The sequence below is a fragment of the Mesoplodon mirus genome (assembly GCF_964341445.2).
Source record: "Mesoplodon mirus genome assembly, chromosome: 9".
NCBI lineage: Eukaryota > Metazoa > Chordata > Mammalia > Artiodactyla > Ziphiidae > Mesoplodon > Mesoplodon mirus.
In genome coordinates this window covers 39,423,933-39,446,521 of record NC_138985.1, presented here as the reverse complement: position 1 = coordinate 39,446,521, position 22,589 = coordinate 39,423,933, and the positions used below count along the sequence as shown (strand labels likewise).

The window sequence follows — 22,589 nt, the reverse complement described above, 5'->3', positions numbered from 1 at the left end:
TTGCTGTATTTAGTCTAATTTTCTTTCTCTCTGTGTATATACTCTGCTAATAAGGCTACCGGTAGATGAATTTATTTTTATGTGATCCAAGATGGATTCCTGAAAAGACCCCTAGATGGACTGATTTGTAAACTGACTGCTATTTATAAGGCAAATAACGAAACTGATTATAAGTGATCAGATAGTAAGTCAGAATTTTCACAAGTTTTCTTTTTAAACTGGCAATACCAGATAGCATATACTCGCTTCTGTCACTGATAATAATAATGTGCAAGTTCTTATTGTTTGACATTTTGAATCTTCAACCATGTATTTATATGTAAGAGAAAAATCATTCAGTGAAGCAATATTTACAACTGCAATATGCACTATAATTAAGCTAACAATGAAACAATATGATCTTCTTTTCTATGTAGCCATTTTCCATTTTTTAATAGCTTCTGAAATTAAAATTTAATATTATATATGACATATTAAACTTTTTAAAAGTTTACTTTAAAATGCCATTTACAGGTAGACGTTAGGTACATTAGAAAAAGTATTTGGCTATTTGATTCAACAATTTTTAAAAACTGAGCACCAAAATCATGCAAATATTTTACATTTGAAAAGTCACAGTGACTTGAAAGAAAAGGAATGTATGAAGAAAAATATAATAGATTATATGCATCAACAACTCACTGAGATTAGAAAATCAGAAAGGTGTAGGAACTGAAATTATGATGCTCTCCAAAGATGAATTAAAGTCCATTAAATTGTGCAATCTTTTCCATGTTCTACAAAATGAGAAATATTTACTTCCTCTAAATGAGCAATATTTGAGCATTAAAAATGATCAAAACTGTTGCTGAAATTATGTAACAAAAAATTTTCTCAAGAAAACAACTTTCCATTACTGAAAATAAACAAACTATAATTTGATTATTACAAGTACTATAAGTTGCTCTATGCTAATTTGCAAAAATCATTAAGGTCAAACTGGAAATGTCCCATTATTCTTCTGGCAGAAACTCAAAGGGCTACAAACACAGATAAACAAACATGAACTACCATCAGAGACCATCAATTCCTGCTAAATCCAAGAATTTGGATTACCTGGTAGAATCATAAATTTTTTTAACTCTCTCATATATTAAAAAAAAACACTAAAAACATCCTAGGCAATTTTATCAATAGTAGCTATTATTTAATTAATCTTTTCATAATACATTCTTTCTATGTAGTACTCCCTCTCAGAAGCCAAATTTAAACTGGAATTCTTTAAGTTGAAGGGGTTTTGAAAGTGAAGTTCATGTAAAATAAACTTGAAAAATTCTCTAGGGATAACAAAGTTTAAAACCATTAATAAATCTCTCCTTCTATAAATAAGAAAATATTTAAATTTGGAGGTTAAAATGACTCCTTGAAAATTATGGTTTGGTTACAAAATATAAACTGTTTAGTCTGTATCTCCTAATAAGTAGAAATATTTGAGATACTTTTCTTGCTCTTCACCCCAAAATGCCTACAACAAATACAGTTATTAAGAGTACTATGACAATCACATAGCTCCAAAGAGAAGCAAATAACCAAGTATGTGGGAATAGTCTGTTGTAGAATTTTAGACATTCAAAGCCATATAAAGTATTATGAAACTAAGATAAGAAAAATATTTCAGACGTTTCAAAACAGAAATAAACTCTCAAATGAAAAATAAGAGTAAAATAATAAACTGCCAATAATAATCATGTAAGAAGACTAATATCAAGGGAGAAAAAGGTCACTGATCCAAATGGGTTATGTAAAAACTAGTTCCACATGATGTAAATAATTAGTTCTTTTCTATTCTAGACTAATTAAAAAAATTCACTCCACAAAAGAAGCAAAGTTCATAATCAAAATATTAGGAAAAAGATTAATAAACATGAACTTACATTCAATCTCATTTGTAAATAAAAACAAATTAAAATAGGGCTTCCCTGGTGGCGCAGTGGTTGAGAGTCTGCCTGCCGATGCGGGGGACACGGGTTCGTGCCCCGGTCCGGGAGGATTCCACATGCTGCGGAGCGGCTGGGCCCGTGAGCCATAGCCGCTGGGCCTGCGCGTCCCGAGCGTGTGCTCCGCAATGGGAGAGGCCACAACAGTGAGGCCCACGTACCGCAAAAAAAAAAAATAATAATAATAATATAATAATGTAATGAGGATATGAGAAAAATAACCACATATATTATTGTTGGTACAACCTTTCTGATAGACAATATAGCAACATATATTAAACATAACATAGCATATATATCATAATGTGCATACCCTTTAATTTCAGTAATTACAATTCTAAGAATTCATTAGCTATTATCATTAATATAAAATAATTTCAAAGAAATTAGAAAACTATGTAAAAAAATTTTCAGTGATATATGACAGCATGTTTATGAAAGGGAAATTTGGTAAAAAACTTTGGTAAGTAAAAAGGATATTAATTATGGTTCATTCATACAATGGAATATTATATATTTGTTTAAAAATGAAATGGAAATATACACAAGGGAATAGAAAACAGATGCTCAAAAACTTGTACATGAATGTTACAACATACTAGTTATAAGAGAAAAAATGGAAACAATCTAAATGTCCATTAAATGATTAATGGAGGGACATCCCTGGTGGCTCAGTGGTTAAGAATCCGCCTGCCAATGCAGGGGACACAGGTTTGATCCCTGGTCTGGGAAGATCCCACAAGCCGTGGAGCAACTAAGCCGGTGCTCAGCCGGTGCGCCTAGAGCCCGTGCTCCACGAGAGAAGCCACTGCAATGAGAAGCCCGCGCAACACAAGGAAGAGTAGCCCCCGCTCGCCACAACTAGGGAAAGCCTGCACACAGCAACGAAGACCCAATGCAGCCAAAAATAACTAATTAAATAATATTAATAATAAATTAATTAAAATGATTAATGGATACACAGAATGTGGTGTGTCTATATAACGAAATATTAGCCGTAAAAAGGAATGAAGTACTGGTACCTGTAAAACATGGACAAACATTGAAAACATGCTAAATGAAAGAAGCCAAACATAAAAGCCACATATTTTATGATTTCATTTACATGAAATATCTAGAAAAGTAAATCCATAAGGACCAAAAGTGTATTAGTGGTTTCCAGGAAATGGTGGGGAGGAGAGCAGAGGAAGTGACTGCTTAGTGGATATAGATTTTTTTTTTTAAAGAAATTTAATTTTATTCTAAGAATTTGAAATAGAGGGATTTAATCAGAACTGGGCTTTCTTTTCTTTTTTACTTTTTTTTTTTTTTTTTTTACTTTGGCTGCCCTGGGTCTTCGTTGTGGCGCGCTGGGTCTATGTTGTGGCGTGCAGGTTCTTCATTGCTGTGTGTGGGCTTCTCTGGTTGCGGCGCGTGGGCTCCAGAGCGCGAGGGCTCAGGAGCTGCGGAGCGCAGGCTTAGTCGCCCAGCAGCATGTGAGATCTTAGTTCCCCGACCAGGGATCGAACCCACGCCCCCTGAATGGTAAGGCAGTTTCTTAACCTCTGGACCACCAGGGAAGTCCCTAGAGTTTCTTTTTTTTTTCGCGGTACGCGGGCCTCTCACTGTTGTGGCCTCTCCCGTTGCGGAGCACAGGCTCCGGATGCGCAGGCTCAGCAGCCATGGCTCACGGGCCTAGCTGCTCCGTGGCATGTGGGATCTTCCTGGACCGGGGCACGAACCCGTGTCCCCTGAATCGGCAGGCAGACTCTCAACCACTGTGCCGCCAGGGAAGCCCCCTAGAGTTTCTCTTTAATGTAATGAAAATGTTCTGGAACTGACAGTAGTGATAGTTTCACAACACTGTGAATACTAAAATCCAAGGAATTGTACACTTTAAAATGGTTAAAATGGTGAACTTTATGTTATTTGAATTTAATTTCAAGTCTTAAAATACTAATAAAACAAAATTAAATGGAAAAATATAGTATGGCCAATACTAAGGGCAAAATACAGGTCATAACAAAGAAAATACACATATTGTCTATGTATATACATTCATAGGTATATACACAGATAATCTACATGACAGATATATAAAATGTTGCCAGCTGCAATTATATCTGGTATTTCTGGAAGTTTTTATTAATATTTCCTATGGCTTTATATTTGAACCTCTTGTTATTTTTACATGGAGTAGGGGTAAGAGGGAAGGCAAAAAATGACTGGCAGTCCAAGAAGACAAAAAGTATATATATACAGAAAGGGGTTAAATTAAGGAACCGTGCTAGAGGTTTATAATTTTCTTTCTATCCTTCTTTTTTTAAAAACATAGTAGAACATTAACAAGAATGCAAACAAAGTCAAGTAGTCTACATGGCCAGTATGGGATAAAATCTTAAAATGAAGAAAGAGGTTTTTCAAAAGGCATCAGAAAAACAAGAAATGATAAGGGCTATAAGCTTAGAAGTAAATAAAAGTTTAGGAATATGATTTTAACCAAAAAAGCTACATGAGGAATATGGAAATCTGAGTGACACTTAAATTTTTCCAGTTACCTTTTTTTTTTTTTTAACTATACTTGCTTTAGAGACTAAAGTTCTCTGTTTTTAGAATCTACATAGTTGTTTATTTACTACTGAACCTAAATTTACTATATTATATATAGGTTAATTTTATTTCCTATACAATTTAAGACACTGAACCAAATTTACCATGCTACATATAACCCTGGATGTTTCAAGAATTTTTTGAATATCATGATTTCCTGAGATGTAAAATCTGCTGAAGGTTTCCTACATTTCCAAGTATATAATGGAAGTACATTCCAAGTTCAAAGTGGCCTTGTCCACTGTCTAAAAGCCAAACTTTGGTAACCGTCGGAGCCACTTTCTTATCTACTGTATCATGTTTTTTTGGCCTGAGTTGGTAGGTTTTATTGGGTGAGTTGTGTTCTTATGTTACAACAGAAACAATTCAAATCTCATTTTGTGTGCAAACCAAGAATCAAAAGTTGGAAAACCTTCAAAAATGAACAAAGAAAATTCAAAAGCCAAATGGATAGGTTTGTCTTTACCCATTGTTTCTAAAAGTGTTATTACTACACTTCAAAAGGTGGCCTCATGGGGAGGTAACTGTTTATCATTTAAGTCAGGAAGAGCTTTGAGGTTCAAGCCAGTGTTCCTGAACAATGCTTAGGTATCATAACAGTTCAACTGGACTGGAGAAATTCTAAAATGTCAAGTCACAGGCGTTCTACCTTATTTTAAGAGTCTGAATCCAGATACTATCAGAGAAAAAAACAAAAACAAAAAAGCCCAAAAAAACCAACCCAGAGTTTAGTACTCTGGGGCTCAAGAAGTAGGAATTTCTCAGAGTTCTGTTTTCCAGCAAATATTCACTATGTGCCTACCATATCCCAGGCACTGTTATAGAAATGTGGGATACATCAATGAACAAAACAGACAAAGATCTTTACCCTAACGAAGCTTACATTTTAGCAGAGGTAAAGGAATATAATAAACAATAATCATAATGAGTAAATCTCATAATATGTTAGAAGCTAAGACAAAAAAAAGTAGGACAGGGGCTTCCCTGGTGACATAGCGGTTAAGAATCCGCCTGCCAATGCAGGGGACATGGGTTCGAGCCCTGGCCTAGGAGGATCCCACATGCTGCAGAGCAGCTGGACCCATGCGCCACAGCTGCTGAGCCTACGCTCCAGAGCCCGTGCTCTGCAACAAGAGAAGCCACGACAAAGAGAAGCCCGCAGACCACAATGAAGAGTAGCCCCTGCTCACCACAACTAGAGAAAGCCCACACGCAGCAACAAAGACCCAACACAGCCAAAAATAAAAACAAATTAATTAATTAATTAAAAAAAAAAGTAGGACAGGGAAAAGAGGTCAGAAGTGCTTGGGGTGAAAGGAGGAAAGGTGAGTTATAATTTAAAATATGCTGCTAAAGCAATTATACTCCAGTAAAGATATTAAAAAAATAAAATAAAATATGCTGGAAGGGTTTAGGCTTCAATGAGCAGTTTTGAAACAGATGGGGAGTTAACCATTTGGATATCTAGGAGAAGTGCAATGGTGCTCTATGACAGCAATGTGTCTGGTATAGTCAAGAAAAAGGCAAAGACCCATGAGGCTAGAGCACACCAATTTAAAAACCAAAAAAGGATTCTCTGTACATAAGTATAATGGGGAAACAATGTTTGGAATCAAGACGAAAATCTAAACTGAATGTGAGTCAGTAAGCCCAATGTTAGTAAGTATAATTAGCAGATTAATTCATAGGAAATTTGATATATTCAATAGTATGTCATTATATTTGGTCATTTTTTCTTCAATTAGTAGTGTATTGCTAATTGATAGGCTTTAGTCCTCTATGATACTCAGAAGATTTTTCATTTTAATCAGTTATTTTCCATATAACCTTTACAAAATTCACTACTGTATCCCATCCCCACACCACCTAGCTGAAGTTTACAAGATTGCTTCCCTTTTTTTTCAAGATTGTTTCTGACCACTTTACTGCTAAATTTCATATTTTTCTTAAACTGTCTGGTCTACAATACACTACTATAATCAAAGTCACAGATGACATTTTAAAAAATGAAATTTTTTTTAGACATTTGCTATATTTTATAAACATTTTAATGACTGTTAACTCTATGTGTAAATGATTGTTGAGATATTTTATACCATGACTTGTCCATTTCTGAGTTTCTTATCTTGACTAGTTTTTTGGTGGACTGGAATATTTCAAATGTTCTTTCTTCCAGAAAAGTGATATCCTTCTTGATATTTACATATATCTTATGCTTAACATTTTTAAGGGAGATTAGAGTAATTTAATCAACAAAGAATTCAGTATGTGTGGGCAAGATTTATTCTTTTTTTCCACAGGAAGCAGACTTTATGGCACAGCACTTACCAAAGTAGCATCCAGAGATGGTGAATGGACATAAATATAACATCTTCCTAGCGTCCAGAGATGGTGAATAGACATAAATATAACATTTTCCTTGAAAATAAGTTTAACAAATTTTTAAAAAGAATGATTAACGAGCTTCTTTTAAATTGAAGGATAGTTGATTTACAATGTTGTGTTAATTTCTGCTGTACAGCAAAGTGATTCAGTTATACATACATACATTCTTTTTTTTAATATTCTTTTCTATTATGGTTTATCATAGGATATTGAATACAGTTCCCTGTGCTATACAGTAGGACCTGTTGTTTATCCATTCTCTATATAATAGCTTACATCTGCTAACCCCAAACTCCCACTCCATCCCCTCCCCAATGCTCTCTCCCTTGGCAACCACAAGTCTGTTCTCTATGTCTCTGAGTCTGTTTCTGATTCATAGATAAGTTCATTTGAGTCATATTTTAAATTCTACACATAAGTGATATCATATGGTATTTGTCTTTCTCTTTCTGACTTACTTCATTTAGTATATAATCTCTTGCTGCATCCATGTTGCTGCAAATGTCATTATGTCGTTCTTTTTTTTAATTTATTTTTATTTTTTTCAATCTCCCATAACAAATGAAATTTTTATTTTTATTTGAGGTACTTTTATGCCCCTTTCTTGTGTGGAACCTTCCCTGACCCATCCAAGTAGAAAGGATTATTCATCCTTTTGCACTACATCATGCTCATTAATACTTCTACTATGACTCAACGACACTATTATACATCATTATTTGTTAATGTATCCTCCCCTTTGCCCTCCAAAACTGAGTTTCATGTGAAAGCATGCCTGATTAATCTTCGTATCCCATCCCCTAGCACAGGGCCTACATGGACTGCTAAATAAGAGAATGAATGGGACAAAGAGAATAGGGTGTGTATGCGTGGAAAAGATTAGGGGAAAAGGGAAAAAAGAGGAAGGCATTCGTACAATGTCAAATTTAAAGCATCTGCTCCAGAAAAAGTATAGGGAACTCACACTATGACTCATTTCCAAAGCAGAGAAAAAGTGAGTTACATTTAGCCAAGAAACATGTGAAGGGCTGATGGTAAAGGAATTTTCCTTGGGGTTTCCTTCTACTGTACTTTATGAAAAACTACTCAACTTCCTAAAGTAAGTCGGGATCAATAAGTGGTAATTTTAAGTATTACAATGAAAGAGTGGGATCCTCACCATTTTAAAATGTTTTAATGGAAAGTGATCAAATTTGAGGGAGTTATAAATATATATTTTAACCTACAGTAAATTTACTATTGGTATACAGTTCTATGGGTTTTTTTAAATGCAAGCAGTCATGTGACCATGTCCGTAAGATACATAACAGTTCCAACCACCCAAAAAAACTCCTTCATGCTGACACTATATAATCAACACCCCCAAACTCTAACCCCTGATAACCACTGAACCTCTTCTCTGACACAATAGTTCAGCTTTTTCTAGAATGTCATATAAATGGAAGCATACAGTATCTAACCTTAAGAGTTTCACTTCTCTCACTTAGCATAATACATTTGAGATTCACGCAGGTTGTTGTGTGTAGAAAGAAGTTTTTTCCTTTTATCACTCAGTTTGTCCATTGTGTGGATATATAACAGTTGGTTTATCTAGTCATCACATAAAGGACATTTGGGCTGTTTCCAGTTTTCAGTGATTATGAATAAAGCTGCTATGAATAGGTCTTTGTGTAAAGATAAGTTTCCATTTCTCCTGAGTAAAGGAGTGAGATTTCTGGGAAACTATTCTGCATTCCCACCAGTAACACACGAGAGTTCCAATTTCTCCACATCCCCACTAGAACTTGGTGTCAGTGTGCAGTAGGGCCTGATTGTGGTTTTAATTGCACTTCCCAAGTGCCTAATGATATTGAGCATATTTTCATGTGTTTCCTTGCCATTTGTCTATTTTCACTGGTGAAGTATCTGTTCAAACCTTTTGCCCATTTTTATTTTTATTTTTTTAATATTTATTTATTTATTTGGCTGTGCTGGGTCTTAGTTGCGGCACACGGGATCTTCATTGCTGCGTGCAGGATTCTCGTTGCGGCATGCTAACTCTTAGTTGCAGCATGTGGGATCTAGTTCCCTGACCAGGGATTGAACCCAGGCCCCCTGCATTGGGAGCTCGGAGTCTTAACCACCAGGGAAGTCCCCTTTTGCCCATTTTTAAATTGGGTTAGTTCTTTTCATAATATTACGTGTTTATAGTTCTTGGGATATCCTGGACACAAGCCCTTTGTCAAATATGTGATTCGCAACTATTTTCTCTCAGCCTATGGCTTGTCTTACTCTCTTAACAATGTCTTCTGGAAGACAAAAGTTATTAATTTTGATGAGGTCAACACTTCGTTATTTTTTGCTTTTATGGATTATGCTTCTATTGTTTTATCTAAAATCTGTTTGCCTAATTGAATGTAACAAAGATGTTTTATATTCTTAAGGTTTTTAATACTTTTACATTTAGTATATGATACATTTTGAATTAATTCTTGTATGTGGTGTGAGGTATGACTCATAGTTCATTTTTCGCATACAGTAATCCCATTGTTCCAGCACCATTTGTTGAAAAAGATTATCAATTCACCAGTGAATTGCCTTTTTATCTTAGCCAAAACCAATCAAGCATATTTGTGTGCCTCTATTTCTGGACTCTGTTCCATTCCACTGATCTATACGTAAAAGCTTTCACCAATAACACACTCTTTTTTTTTTTTGCGGTACACGAGCCTCTCACTGTTGTGGCCTCTCCCGTTGTGGAGCACAGGCTCCGGACACGCAGGCTCAGCGGCCATGGCTCATGAGCCTAGCCGCTCCGCGGCATGTGGGATCTTCCCGGTCTGGGACACGAACCCGTGTCCCCTGCATCGGCAGGTGGACTCTCAACCACTGCGCCACCAGGGAAGCCCAGCACACTCTTTTAATCATTGTATCCTGACAGTCTTGAAATCAGAGAGCTTGAGTGTCCAACTTTGTTCTTCCCTTGTGAAATTGTTTTGCCGTTTTTACTTACTTTGTTTAGCCATTTATAGAATCTGCTTGATATCTACAAAAAAACCTGCTAAGATTATGAAAGTGCATTGAATCTATCGATCAATACAGACATCTTAACAATGTTAAGAACTGACATCTTGGGCTTCCCTGGTGGCGCAGTGGTTGAGAGTCTGCCTGCCGATGCAGGGGACACGGGTTCATGCCCCGGTCCGGGAAGATCCCACATGCTGCAGAGTGGCTGGGCCCGTGAGCCATGAGCCTGTGTGTCTGGAGCCTGTGCTCTGCAACGGGAGAGGCCACAACAGTGAGAGGCCCGCGTACCGCTAAAAAAAAAAAAGAACTGACATCTTAACAATGTTGAGTTTTAGAGGAATTATCTCGTCTAAAATGTCAATAGTACTAAGGTTGAGAAACCCTGCTGTAGACATCTGTAGATGCCTGCTACTGAATGTTTGTGTCTAATAATGTTAAAGATTATTAACTTTAAACCTTTCTTCTTTTCTAATATAAGCTTTTAATGACTTAAATATCCCTCTAAGCACTGCTTTAACTGCATCCCATAAACTTTGATATGATGCATTTCATTTTTCATTCAGTTCAAAATACTTGCTAATTTTCCTTGAGACTTCCTCTTTGACCCATGAGTTACTTACAATTTATTTTAATTCCCAAATATTTGGTGATTTTTCAGATCTTATGTTCTTAATTTCTAGTTTAAGTCTGTTACAGTCGGAGAACATATTTTGAATCATTTTAATTCTTTTAAATCTGTTAAGGTTTGTGTTATGGCTCAGAATAAGATCTTTTTGAATGTCCCATTTGCCCTTGAGAAGAACATACAACCTGCTGTTACTGGGTGGAGTGTTTTATTCATGTCAATTAAGTCAGTTGGTTAATAATGCTGTTCAGATCTCTTATATTATTGATATCCTATCTACTTGATCTACTGATTATTATGAGAAGAGTGCTGTAGTTGATAAGTACAACTGTGGATTTTTCTGTCTTTAATCTCCAGTCAGTTCTACCAGCTTTTGCTTTTTGAAGCTCTGTTTTATAAAAATATCTTTTTATATCTTTTACTTTTAAACTATCTGTATCACTATATTAAAGGTTTTTTTTAAAAAATTAACATTTTTTTAATCCAAACAATCTCTTTTAATTGGTGTGTCTAGATGATTTATATGCAATGTAATTAATAATACAACTGGATTTAGGTCTACCATTTCATTGTTTTCCATTTATCCTTTACTCTCCCTGCCTTCTTTGGATAATTTTAATATTTTCAGCATTCCATTTTAATTTATCTATTAGACTTTTACTGGATCTCTTAGCTGTTCTATAGTCATTGCTTTAGGGATTACAATGTAAAACCTAACCTTTGAGTCTTTTGGGACAACATTAAATGCACCAACATTTGCATTATAGGGGTCCCAAAAGTAGAAGAGAAAGAGAGTGGGCCTGAGAAAATATTTGAAGAGATTACAGCCAAAAACTTGCCTAAAGTGAGAAAGGAAACACTCAGGTCCAGGAAGTGCAGAGATAACCCAAGGAGGATAAACCCAAGGAGGAACATGCCAGGACACATATTAATGAAACTGACAAAAATTAAACACAAAGAAAAATATTAAAAGCAACATGGGAAAAGCAACAAATAACATACAAGGGAATCCCTACAAAGTTAACAGCTTATTTTTCAGCAGAAACTCTGCAGGCCAGAAGGGAGTGGCATGATATATTTAAAGTGATGAAAGGGAAAAACCGACAACCAAGAAAACTCTACCCAGCGAGGCTCTCATTCAGATTCAATAGAGAAATCAAAAAATTTATAGACAAGCAAAAGCTAAGAGAATTCAGCACCACCAAACCAGCTTTAGAACAAATGCTAAAGGAACTTCTGTAGGCAGGGAAAAAAAAAAAAGAGGCCACAACTAGAAACAAGAAAATCACAAATGTGAAAGCTCACCAGTAAAGGCAGCCATACAGTAAAAGTAGGAAATCATCCACACACAAATATAATATCAAAACCAACAACCATGATAAGAGGAGAGTACAAATGCAGGAAATGGGAAATGCATTTGAAACTAAGAGACCAGCAACTTAAAACAAGCGTGTATATATATAGACTGCTATATCAAAACCTCACGGGAACTGCAAACCAAAAAACTACAATAGATACATACACACAAAAAAAACCCCACCCAAACACAACACTAAAGACCATCATCAGATCACAAGAGAACAAAAAGAGGAACAGAAGAAAAAAGAACTACAAAAACAAATCCAAAACAATTAAGGAAATGGCAATAGCAACATACCTATCAATAATTACCTTAAATGTAAATGGATTAAATGCTTCAACCAAAATACACAGACTGGCTGAATGGATACAAAAACAAGACCTGTATATATGTTGTCTCAAGCCACCCACTTCACATCTAGAGACACATACAGACTGAAAGTGAGGGGATGGAAAAAGGTATTCCATGTTAATGGAAATCACAAGAAAGAGTAGCAATACTCGTATCAGACAAAATAGACTTTAAAATATTAAAATAAAGGTGTTACAAGAGACAAGGAAGGACACTACATAATGGTGATGGGACCAATCCAAGAAGAAGTTATAACAACTGTAAATATATATGCAACCAACATAGGAGCACCTCAATATATAAGGCAAATGCTAACAGCCATAAAAGAGAAATCAACAGTAACACAACAATAGTGGGGGATTTTACCAGCTAACAGCCATAAAAGGGGAAATCAACAGTAACACAGCAATAGTGGGGGATTTTAACAACCCACTTACACCAATGGACAGATCATCCATACAGAAAATCAATACGGAAACACAGGCCTTAAATGACACATTACATCAATGGACTTAACTGATATTTATAGAACATTCCATCCAAAAGCAGAATACACTTTCTTCTCAAGTGCACATGGAACACTCTCCAGGATAGATCACATCTTGGGTCACAAATCAAGGCCTGGTAAATTTAAGAAAGTTGAAATCATATCAAGCATCTTTTCCGACCACAATGCTGTGAAATTAGAAATGAATTACAAGAAAAAAACTGTAAAAAGCACAAACACATGGAGGCTAAACAGTATGTTACTAAACAACAATGGATCACTGAAGAAATCAAAGAGGAAATTTAAAAATACCTAGAGAGGGCTCCTCTGGTGGCGTACTGGTTAAGAATCCACCTACCAATGAAGAGGACATGGGTTTGAGCCCTGGTCCAGGAAGATACCACATGCTGCGGAGCAACTAAGCCCGTACGCCACAACTACTGAGCCTGTGCTCTAGAGCCCACAAGCCACAATTACTGAGCTCACATGCCACAACTACTGAAGCCCATGTGCCTAGAGCCCATGCTCTGCAACAAGAGAAGCCACTGCAATGAGAAGCCCATGCACCGCAACAAAGAGCAGCCCCCGCTTGCCACAACTAGAGAAAGCCCGCATGCAACAACAAAGACACAACACAGACAAAATAAATAAAATAAATAAAATTTTTAAAATACCTAGAGACAAATGACAATGAACACACGACGATCCAAAACTTATGGGAACTGGCAAAAGCAGTTCTAAGAGGGAAGTTTATAGCAATAAAGTCTTACCTCAGGAAACAAGAAAAATCTCAAATAAACAACCTAAACTTACACCTAAAGCAACTAGAGAAAGAAGAACAAACAAAACCCAAAGTTAGTAGAAGAAATAAAAAAGAACAGAGCAGAAATAAATGAAATAGAGACACAGAAAACAATAGAAAAGATCAATGAAACTAAAAGCTCATTCTTCAAAAAGATAAACAAAATTGATAAACCTTTAGCCAGACTCATCAAGGAAAACAAAGGAGGGGGCTCAAATCAACAAAATTAGAAACGAAAAAGGAGAAGTCACAACTGACACCGCAGAAATACAAAGGATCATTAGAGACTACTACAAGCAACTATATATCAATAAAACAGACAGCCTAGAAGACATGGACAAATTCTTAGAAACATACAACCTTCCAAGACTGAGCCAGGAAGAAATAGAAAATATGAACACATCAATCACAAGTAATGAAATTGAAACTGTGATTAAAAATCTTCCAACAAACTAAAGTCCAGGACCAGATGGCTTCACAGGTGAATTCTATCAAACATTTAGAGAAGAGCTAACACCCATCCTTCTCAAACTCTCCCAAAAAATTGCAGAGGGAGGAACACTCCCAAACTCATTTTATGAGGCCACCATCACCCTGACACCAAAATCAGACAGATACCACAAAAAAAGAAAATTACAGGCCAATATCACTGATGAATATAGATGCAAAAATCCTCAACAAAATACTAGCAAGCCAAATCCAACAATACAGTAAAAGGATCATACACCATAGTCAAGTGGGATTTATCCCAGGGATGGAAGGATTTTTCAATATACACAAATCAAACAATGTGATACACCACATTAACAAACTGAAGAATAAAAACCATATGATCATCTCAATAGATGCAGAAAAAGCTTTTGACAAAATTCAACATCCATTTATGATAAAAGCTCTCCAGAAAGTGGGCATAGAGGGAACCTACCTCAACATAATAAAGGCCATATATGACAAACTCACAGCTAACATCATTCTCAATGGTGAAAAACTGAAAGTATTTCCTCTAAAATCAGCAACAAGACAAGGATGTCTACTCTTGTCACTTTTATTCAACAGTTTTGGAAGTCCTAGCCACAGCAATCAGAGAAGAAAAAGAAATAAAAGGAATCCACACTGGGAAAGAAGAAATAAAACTGTCAGTGTCTGCAGATGGCATGATACTATAAATAGAAAATCCTAAAGATGCTACCAGAACACTACTAGACCTCATCAATGAATTTGGTAAAGTTGCAGGATACAAAATTAATACACATAAATCTCCTGCATTCCTATATACTAACAATGAAAGATCAGAAAGAGAAATTAAGGAAACAATCCCATTTACCAATGCATCTGAAGTCAGAAAGAGAAAAACAAATATCGTATACCACTGCATCAAGAAGAATAAAATACCTAGTAATAAACCTACCGAAGGAGGCAAAAGACTTGTATTCAGAAAACTGTAAGATGCTGATGAAAGAAATCAAAGATGACACAAACAGATGGAGAGATATACCATGTTCTTGGATTGGAAGAATCAATATTGTTAAAATGACTATACTACCCTAAGCAACCTACAGATGCAATGCAATCTGTATCAGATTACCAATGGTATTGTTCACAGAACTAGAGCTAAAAATTTTACAGTTTGTATGGAAACACAAAAGACCCTGAATAGCCAAAGCAATCTTGAGAAAGAAAAACGGAGCTGGTGGAATCAGCTAACTACAGACTATACTACAAACCTACAGTAATCAACACAGTAAGGTACTGGCACAAAAAAACAGAAATATAGATCAATGTACAATGATAGGAAGTCCAAAGATAAATCCACACACCTATGGTCACCTTATCTTTGATAAAGGAGGCAAGACTTTATAATGGAGAAAAGACAGTCTCTTCAATAAGTGGTGCTGGGAAAACTAGAGAGCTACATGTAAAAGAATGAAATTAGAACACTCCTTAACACCATACACAAAAATAAACTCAAAATGGGGCTTCCCTGGTGGCGCAGTGGTTGAGAGTCCGCCTGCCGATGCAGAGGACACGGGTTCATGCCCCGGTCCGGGAAGATCCCACATGCCGTGGAGCGGCTGGGCCCGTGAGCCATGGCCGCTGAGCCTGAGTGTCCGGAGACTGTGCTCCGTAACGGGAGAGGCCACAGCAGTGAGAGGGCCACGTATCGCAAAAAAATAAATAAATAAATAAATAAACTCGAAATGGATCAAAGACCTAAATATAAGGCCAGATGCTATAAAACTCTTAGAGGAAATCATTGGAACACTCTTTGACATAGATCACAGCAATATCTTTTTGGATCTACCTCCTACAGTAATGAAAATAAAAACAAAAAGAAACAAATGCGAGTGGCGGGGTTGCGGGTGCAGTGGAGTGAGTGGAGCAGCTGGCTGGAGCACGATGACTACTGCAGGACTCGGAAAGAAGAAACGATGTAAACCATTCATTATCCAGACTTTAAGGTCAAGGTGAGAAGGAAGGTCAGGAGGAACATGGCCTGGCCAAATATTTTTCAAAGAGGAACTTTGCTCTTCCGGTTCAGCCATCATCATGTGCTCATGTTCCTGCTCACCTTCTTCAGTTACTCGTTGCTCCATGCATCAAGAAAAACACTTAGCAATGTCAAAGTCAGTACCTCTAAGCAGTGGACCCCATGTGCTTTTAACAAGTCAACTGAACTGCCTGTAGAGATCTAGAGCAGCAACCTTTTGTTTCCCAGTGCAGAGGAAGCCACTCTTTTCCTCGGAACACTCAACACCATTCTCCTCTCCTACGCTGTGGGCCTTTTCATCAGCAGTATCGTCGGAGATCAGCTTAATCTGCGATGGGTCCTGTCTTTTGGCATGTGCTCCTCTGCATTAGTGGTGTTTGTCTCTGGTACTCTCACAGAATGGCTGCATTTCTACAACAAGGGGCTGTACTGCAGCCTGTGGATCGTGAATGGCCTGCTGCAGTCCACTGGTTGGTCCTGTGTGGTTACTGTTATGGGCAAATGGTTTGGGAAAGCTGGACGAGGAGTTGTTTTTGGTCTCTGGAGTGCCTGTGCCTCAGTGGGCAATATTTTGAGACCGTGTCTAGCTTCTTCTGTCCTTTAGTATGGTTATGAGTATGCCTTTGTGGTGACAGCGGCTGTGCAGTTTGCTGGCGGGATCATCTTCTTTAGACTCCTGGTGTCACCCAAAGAAATTGGTCTCCCCGGTATTGAGGCAGAAGATTTTGAAGAAGATTTGCACAGGCCATTAATTAATGGTGCTGAAAATGAAGATGAAGCTGATCCTAATCATTCAATCCAAGAAGGCAAGACTGTTACCCAAGTCAAGGCGATAAGCTTTTACCAAGCTTGTTGCCTTCCTGGAGTTATAGCATATTCACTGGCCTGTGCCTGCTTGAAGTTAGTGAATTACTCCTTCTTCTTCTGGTTGCCCTTTTATCTAAGTAATAACTTCAGATGGAAGGAGGCTGAAGCCGACAAGCTGTCCATTTGATACAATGTTGGAGGAATTATAGGTGGAACTCTGCAAGGCTTCATCTCCGATGTGCTACAGAAGAGAGCCCCAGTGTTAGCTCTCAGTCTGCTTCTGGCAGTCAGGTCCCTCATTGGATGTAGTCATTCTCCAAACAATAAGTCTATCAATGCACTTCTGATGGCTGTCACAGGATTTTTTATTGGTGGACCTTCTAATATGATTAGCTCTGCTATTTCTGAGGACCTGGGTCATCAAGAGCTGATCCAAGGGAGCAGTGAGGCTTTGGCGATCATCACAGAATAGTTGATGGAACCGGGAGCACTGGAGCTGCGGTGAGCCAGTATTTAGTGTCTTTGATCCAGGACAACCCAGGATGGATGTGGGTTTTCTACTCTTTCATTCTTATGACAATTTGCACAATTCTGTTTATTTCACCATTAATAGTGAGGGAAATATGCTATCTTATGCAAGGACGACAAGCTCACATATTGAGTGAGTGACTAGTGCCCACAAAAGAACAAGAAAAATAGGAGACACATCAGGACTATTTCTTTTCATTCACCTTATTTTGGGGTTGTCTTAAGAGCTCCAACATAACCTCAGACTGTCAAGCCTCTTTCAACAGTGTCAGTCACCGGAGATGCTGACCAAAGTGAAGCCTGAGCTGTTTTTCTACACTACAGGAGTAATTGTTAACGATTTTTATCGCTGTTGTTTCATGAATGTACTGAATGGCCTATGAATCTGCCAGCGTCTTTGTTGGCCTGTGGAGGTTTACCCTTCTAACCGTAAATGCTCTATTGGACTTGGACCCTAGTTCTCCAGCCTGGAAAGCTGAGTGACTACGAGGCATTTATGCATGGTTTGTACCAACGACATGCTCCACAAATAGAAAGGACCGTTGCATTTTGCTTGGTCATGAGTTTGCAGAGAGTGGCTCATCTCTGACACATCAAATCCAGATAAAGCACTCCAGCCAGGTCCAGTGTAAGCCTGCCTTGGACAGAGAATCCCTTTGTTAACCACGGTGGGAAAAAATCACACTACACGTTGATTGGCTCTCACTCTGTGTCTGCTCTAAAGTCATTCAGCTCCAGAAGCAGAAATACCTTCAAATGATTGCCAACTTGCTCTCCTCCGTCTTCATTCAGAATTCCCTTTGACCCCTGGAAGTCTTTAGTCTTCCTTTCAAGGATCATAAGGTACCTCAATTGTGAACACTCCAGTGTGTAACTTACAACCAAAGTACTCAACCCCAGATTTGTTGTCTGGGAACTTTAGGATCCACTAGGAAGGTAATTGGCTTAGCCCTAAGGTAATTGGCTTAGCCCTATTTTCAGAGGATTGATCTGTGTCACAACCGGGTTCCTTGCGTTACCTCAGCTGAAGACTAGAATTAGAGAAAGAAGAAAGACCTTTTGGCCCTGTAAGCGTTAAGTATGTGACACTGAATCACATTAATGGATTACTAGGGCCTGAGGCATATCTAGGTATCTATTCTTTAGAAGTCTGTAGAATATATGTTTTCAAAGCTGTGAATTCTATACTAATTATCAATATTTTAAGGTCATACTGTATATATATTTTAAATTATGGAAATTAACAGGTGAAAAATGTTCAATTTTGAGGGCTGCATAATTTGCATTGGGTTACGGAATATTTTTCAACCTCTTGCTTTATACTCTTAAATGTGGTATGTTTATGAACTTGCTAATTTATTTAATCAAGCAGGTTCCCAATCAGTTAATTGCTCATTACTGACAAAAAGGGAAAATACAAAACACAGAAAGGGAAAATAAACTGACTTTTATAATAAAAAAATTAAAAAACAAATGTGACCTAATTAAACTTAAGAACTTTTGCACAGCAAAGGAAACCATAAACAAAATGAAAAGACAACCCACAAAATGGGAGAAAATATTTGCAAATAAAGCGACCTGCAAGGGATTAATCTCCAAACTATACAAACAGTTCATGCAGCTCAATATAAAAACAAACAACAACTCAATCAAAAAATAGGTGGAAGATCTAAATAGACATTTCTCCAAGGAAGACATACAGATGGCCAAAAAGCACATGAAAAGATGCTCAACATCACTAATTATCAGAGAAATGCAAATCAAAACTACAATGAGGGGCTTCCCTGGTGGTGCAGTGATTAAGAATCCGCCTGCCAATGCAGGGGACACAGGTTCGAGCCCTGGTCCAGGACGATCCCACATGCCGTGGAGCAACTAAGCCCATGTGCCACAACTACTGAGCCTGTGCTCTAGAGCCCAGGAGCCACAACTCCTGAAGCCCGGGCGCCTAGAGTCCATACTCTACAACAAGAGAAGCCACCGCAATGAGAAGCCTGTGCACCGCAACAAAGAGTAGCCCCTGCTCACTGCAACTAGAGAAAGCCCACGCACAGCAACAAAGACCTAATGTAGCCAAAAATAATAAATAAAATAAATAAAAAATTTTAAATACCTTAAAAAAAACTACAATGAGGTATCACCTCACACCAGTCAGAATGACCATCATCAAAAAATCTGCAAACAATAAATGTTGGAGAGTGTGTGGAGAAAAGAGAACCCTCTACACTGTTGGTGGGAATATAAGTTGGTACAATCACTATGGAGAACAGTAGGGGGGTTCCTTAAAAAACTAAAAATAGAACTACCATATGATCCAGCAATCCCACTCCTGGGCATATACCCAGAGAAAACCGTAATTCAAAAAGATACATGCACCCCAGTGTTCACTGCAGCCCTATTTACAATAGCCAAGACATGGAAGTAACCTAAACGTCCATTGACAGAGAAACAGATAAAGAAGATGTAGTACATATATACAATGGAATATTACTCAGGCATAAAAAAGAACAAAACAACGCCATTTGCAGCACCATGGATGGACCTAGAGATTATCATACTACGTGAAGTAAATCAGATAAAGACAAATATCATATGATATCACTTATATGTGGAATCTAATAAAAAATACAAGTGAGCTTATTCACAAAACAGAAACAGACTCACAGATCTTGAAATCAAACTTATGGTACAAAAGGGGAAATGTGGGGGGAAGTGATAAATTAGAAGAGCGGGATTAACATAAACACACTACTATATATAAAATAGATAATAAGGACCTACTGTATAGCACAGGGAACTCGACTCAATATTCTGTAATAACCTATACGGGAAAAGAATGGATATATGTATATGTATAACTGATTTACTTTGCTGTACACCTGAAACTAACACAACATTGTAAATCAACTATACTCCAATTAAAAAAAACTAACCTTTAACAGTCTACTTAGAGTTAATATGTTACCATTTCAAGTAAAATATATGACCACATAAGTCCCTTTACTTTCCCCTCTTTGTTTTAAATGTCATTTACATTATATATGCAAACATTGAAACCTCTCAAGAAATGTTGTAATTTTTGCTTTCAACAGTTATATTTTTAAAATCTTGAAGGAAAAAAATCTATTTTCCCAGATGTTTACCATTTCTGTTGCTCTTTCTTCATTCACCAAGTTCTAAGTTTCCTTGGTATCATCTCCTTTTAGTCTGAAGAACTAGCACTTCTTTTAGACCAGGTCTACTAGTAACAATTCTTACTTTTCCTTCATCTGAGTATTTCTTTATTTTGCCTTCATCTCTGAGGTATGTTTTCACTGCATACAGAATTCTGAGTTGGCAGTTCTTTGCTTTCAGAATTTTAAGATGTTCTTCCAGTCTCTTCTGTGGTTCCTGATGAAAAACCTATAGTCATTTGAATTGTTGCTCCCTGTACATAATGTACCGTATTTCTCTGTCTGCTTTCGAGATTTTTTATCTTTTATTTTCAGAAGTTTAGTTATGATGTATCTGGGAGTGCTTAACTTTGAGTTTACCTTTTCAGAGGTTTGCTAAGCTTCTTGGACCAATAAGTTTATTCTTTTCCCAGATCCAGGAACTTATAGCTTTATTTTTTTTTTAACGTATTTTCTGCACCAATCTCTTGCCCCTCTCCTTCTGGGATTCCAATGATGTAAACATTATATCTTCTGCTATTGTCCAACAGGTCCCTGAGGCTCTGGTTCTTCAGTTTGGATAATTTCTATTGATCTATTTTCAAATTCATACACAGCTCTATTATCTCCACTTTGCTATAGAACCCCACCTAGTAAATGTTTTATTTCAGATATTTTACTTTTATGTTCTGAAATTTCCATGTGGTCCTTTATGAGGTTTTTATTTCTCAGTTCAGAACTTCTATCTTTCTATTCATTTCAAGAATATTTACCTTACATCATGGAGCATGGTTTTAATGGTTGATTTAACATCTTTGCCTGATAATTCATCTCGGGATTGGCATCTTTGATTGTCTTTTCCTCTGACAATTGGTCATATTTTCCTGGTTCTTTGTATATGAAGTAACTTTAAGTTTTATACTGGATGTTTTAAATATTATCTTTACACTCTAAATCCTATTAAAATCCCTAAAATATGTTGATTTTTGTTTTGTTTTGTTTTGTTTTTTGGTAGACAATCAACCCAGTTAGATTCAGATAGCCAAGTTCTTTCTTGCTTTATATGGGCAGTGGTTACAATGTAAGTTCAGTTTGTAAAGCCTTAGCTATGCTTCTTTGGGCCTTACCGATATATATGCTGCTCTGGGATTTGGGTGGTGGTTTGTATCCAAGCTCAGTCCTCACATTCTTGGGTGTGAGGCCAGAACTTATGCTGGTCAATACATACAGAATTAGGGCATTCCCCTTTCAAGTGCTCTCTTCCCTGATAGACTCCAGCCCCCAGATCCTTCCTTTTCCTGCAACATTAATGCAACATTAATGTAAATTAAAAGTTTTAGAGTTTTAACCTCTCACACTATGGCACAATCCTGGGCAACTCAAGCTGCTCTTGGGGGAAAGCAGCAAGAAAAAGGAGGAAAAATGGGAAGCCTCAATACTCTCTGGCTCACAGAGGGACCTTTTCCGGATACTCTGGCCAGAAAGAGAAGGTTACTGTTGGAGTCTTTGCTGTCTGCATCCATAGCACAATTAAAGACAAAGGGCCCCTCAGGTTAAGGCTGAGGATATAGGAGGGAAAAAAATACAAAGGACACTCATTCCTATGATGGTTCTTCTTCAAATTTTGATCTCTCTCCCCAACCTGGCTGCTATTGTTTACTTTCCAAGGTATATAAGTAGTTGCTTTTGTATTCTGTCCAGAGTTTTTAGCTGCAATCGGTAGAAGAGTGCTGTGGGCTGAACTGATTCCCCCCAAAGTCTTATGTTGAAACCCTAACACCCAATGTGACTATATTTGGAGATAGGGCCTATAAGGAGGTAATTAATGTTAAATGAGGTCATAAGGGTAGGGTCCTGATCCTGTAGGGTTAGTGTCCTTATAAGAAGGGACACCAGAAAGCACTCTCATTCTCTCTTTCCCTCTGCCATCTGAGGACACAGCAAGAAGGCAACCATCTACAAGCCAGGAAAAGAGTTCTCACCAGAATCTCAATCAGCCAGCACCTTGGTCTTGGACTTCTCAAGCTCCAGAA

At 37.3% G+C, this 22,589-nt stretch overlaps 1 protein-coding gene and 1 pseudogene across 6 annotated transcripts in view; one reads left to right on the top strand and one right to left on the bottom strand.

Annotated features, from left to right (window-relative positions):
* The window catches only part of RUNDC3B (RUN domain containing 3B), a gene marked incomplete at both ends in the record, with an annotated part of 153,899 nt that overhangs the window by 96,240 nt on the left and 35,070 nt on the right, over positions 1–22,589 (bottom strand). The window lies entirely within an intron of this gene.
* LOC309810535 (sugar phosphate exchanger 3-like) lies at positions 16,034–17,666 on the top strand (annotated as a pseudogene). The gene has a single exon. The product of its transcript is annotated as a sugar phosphate exchanger 3-like (transcript).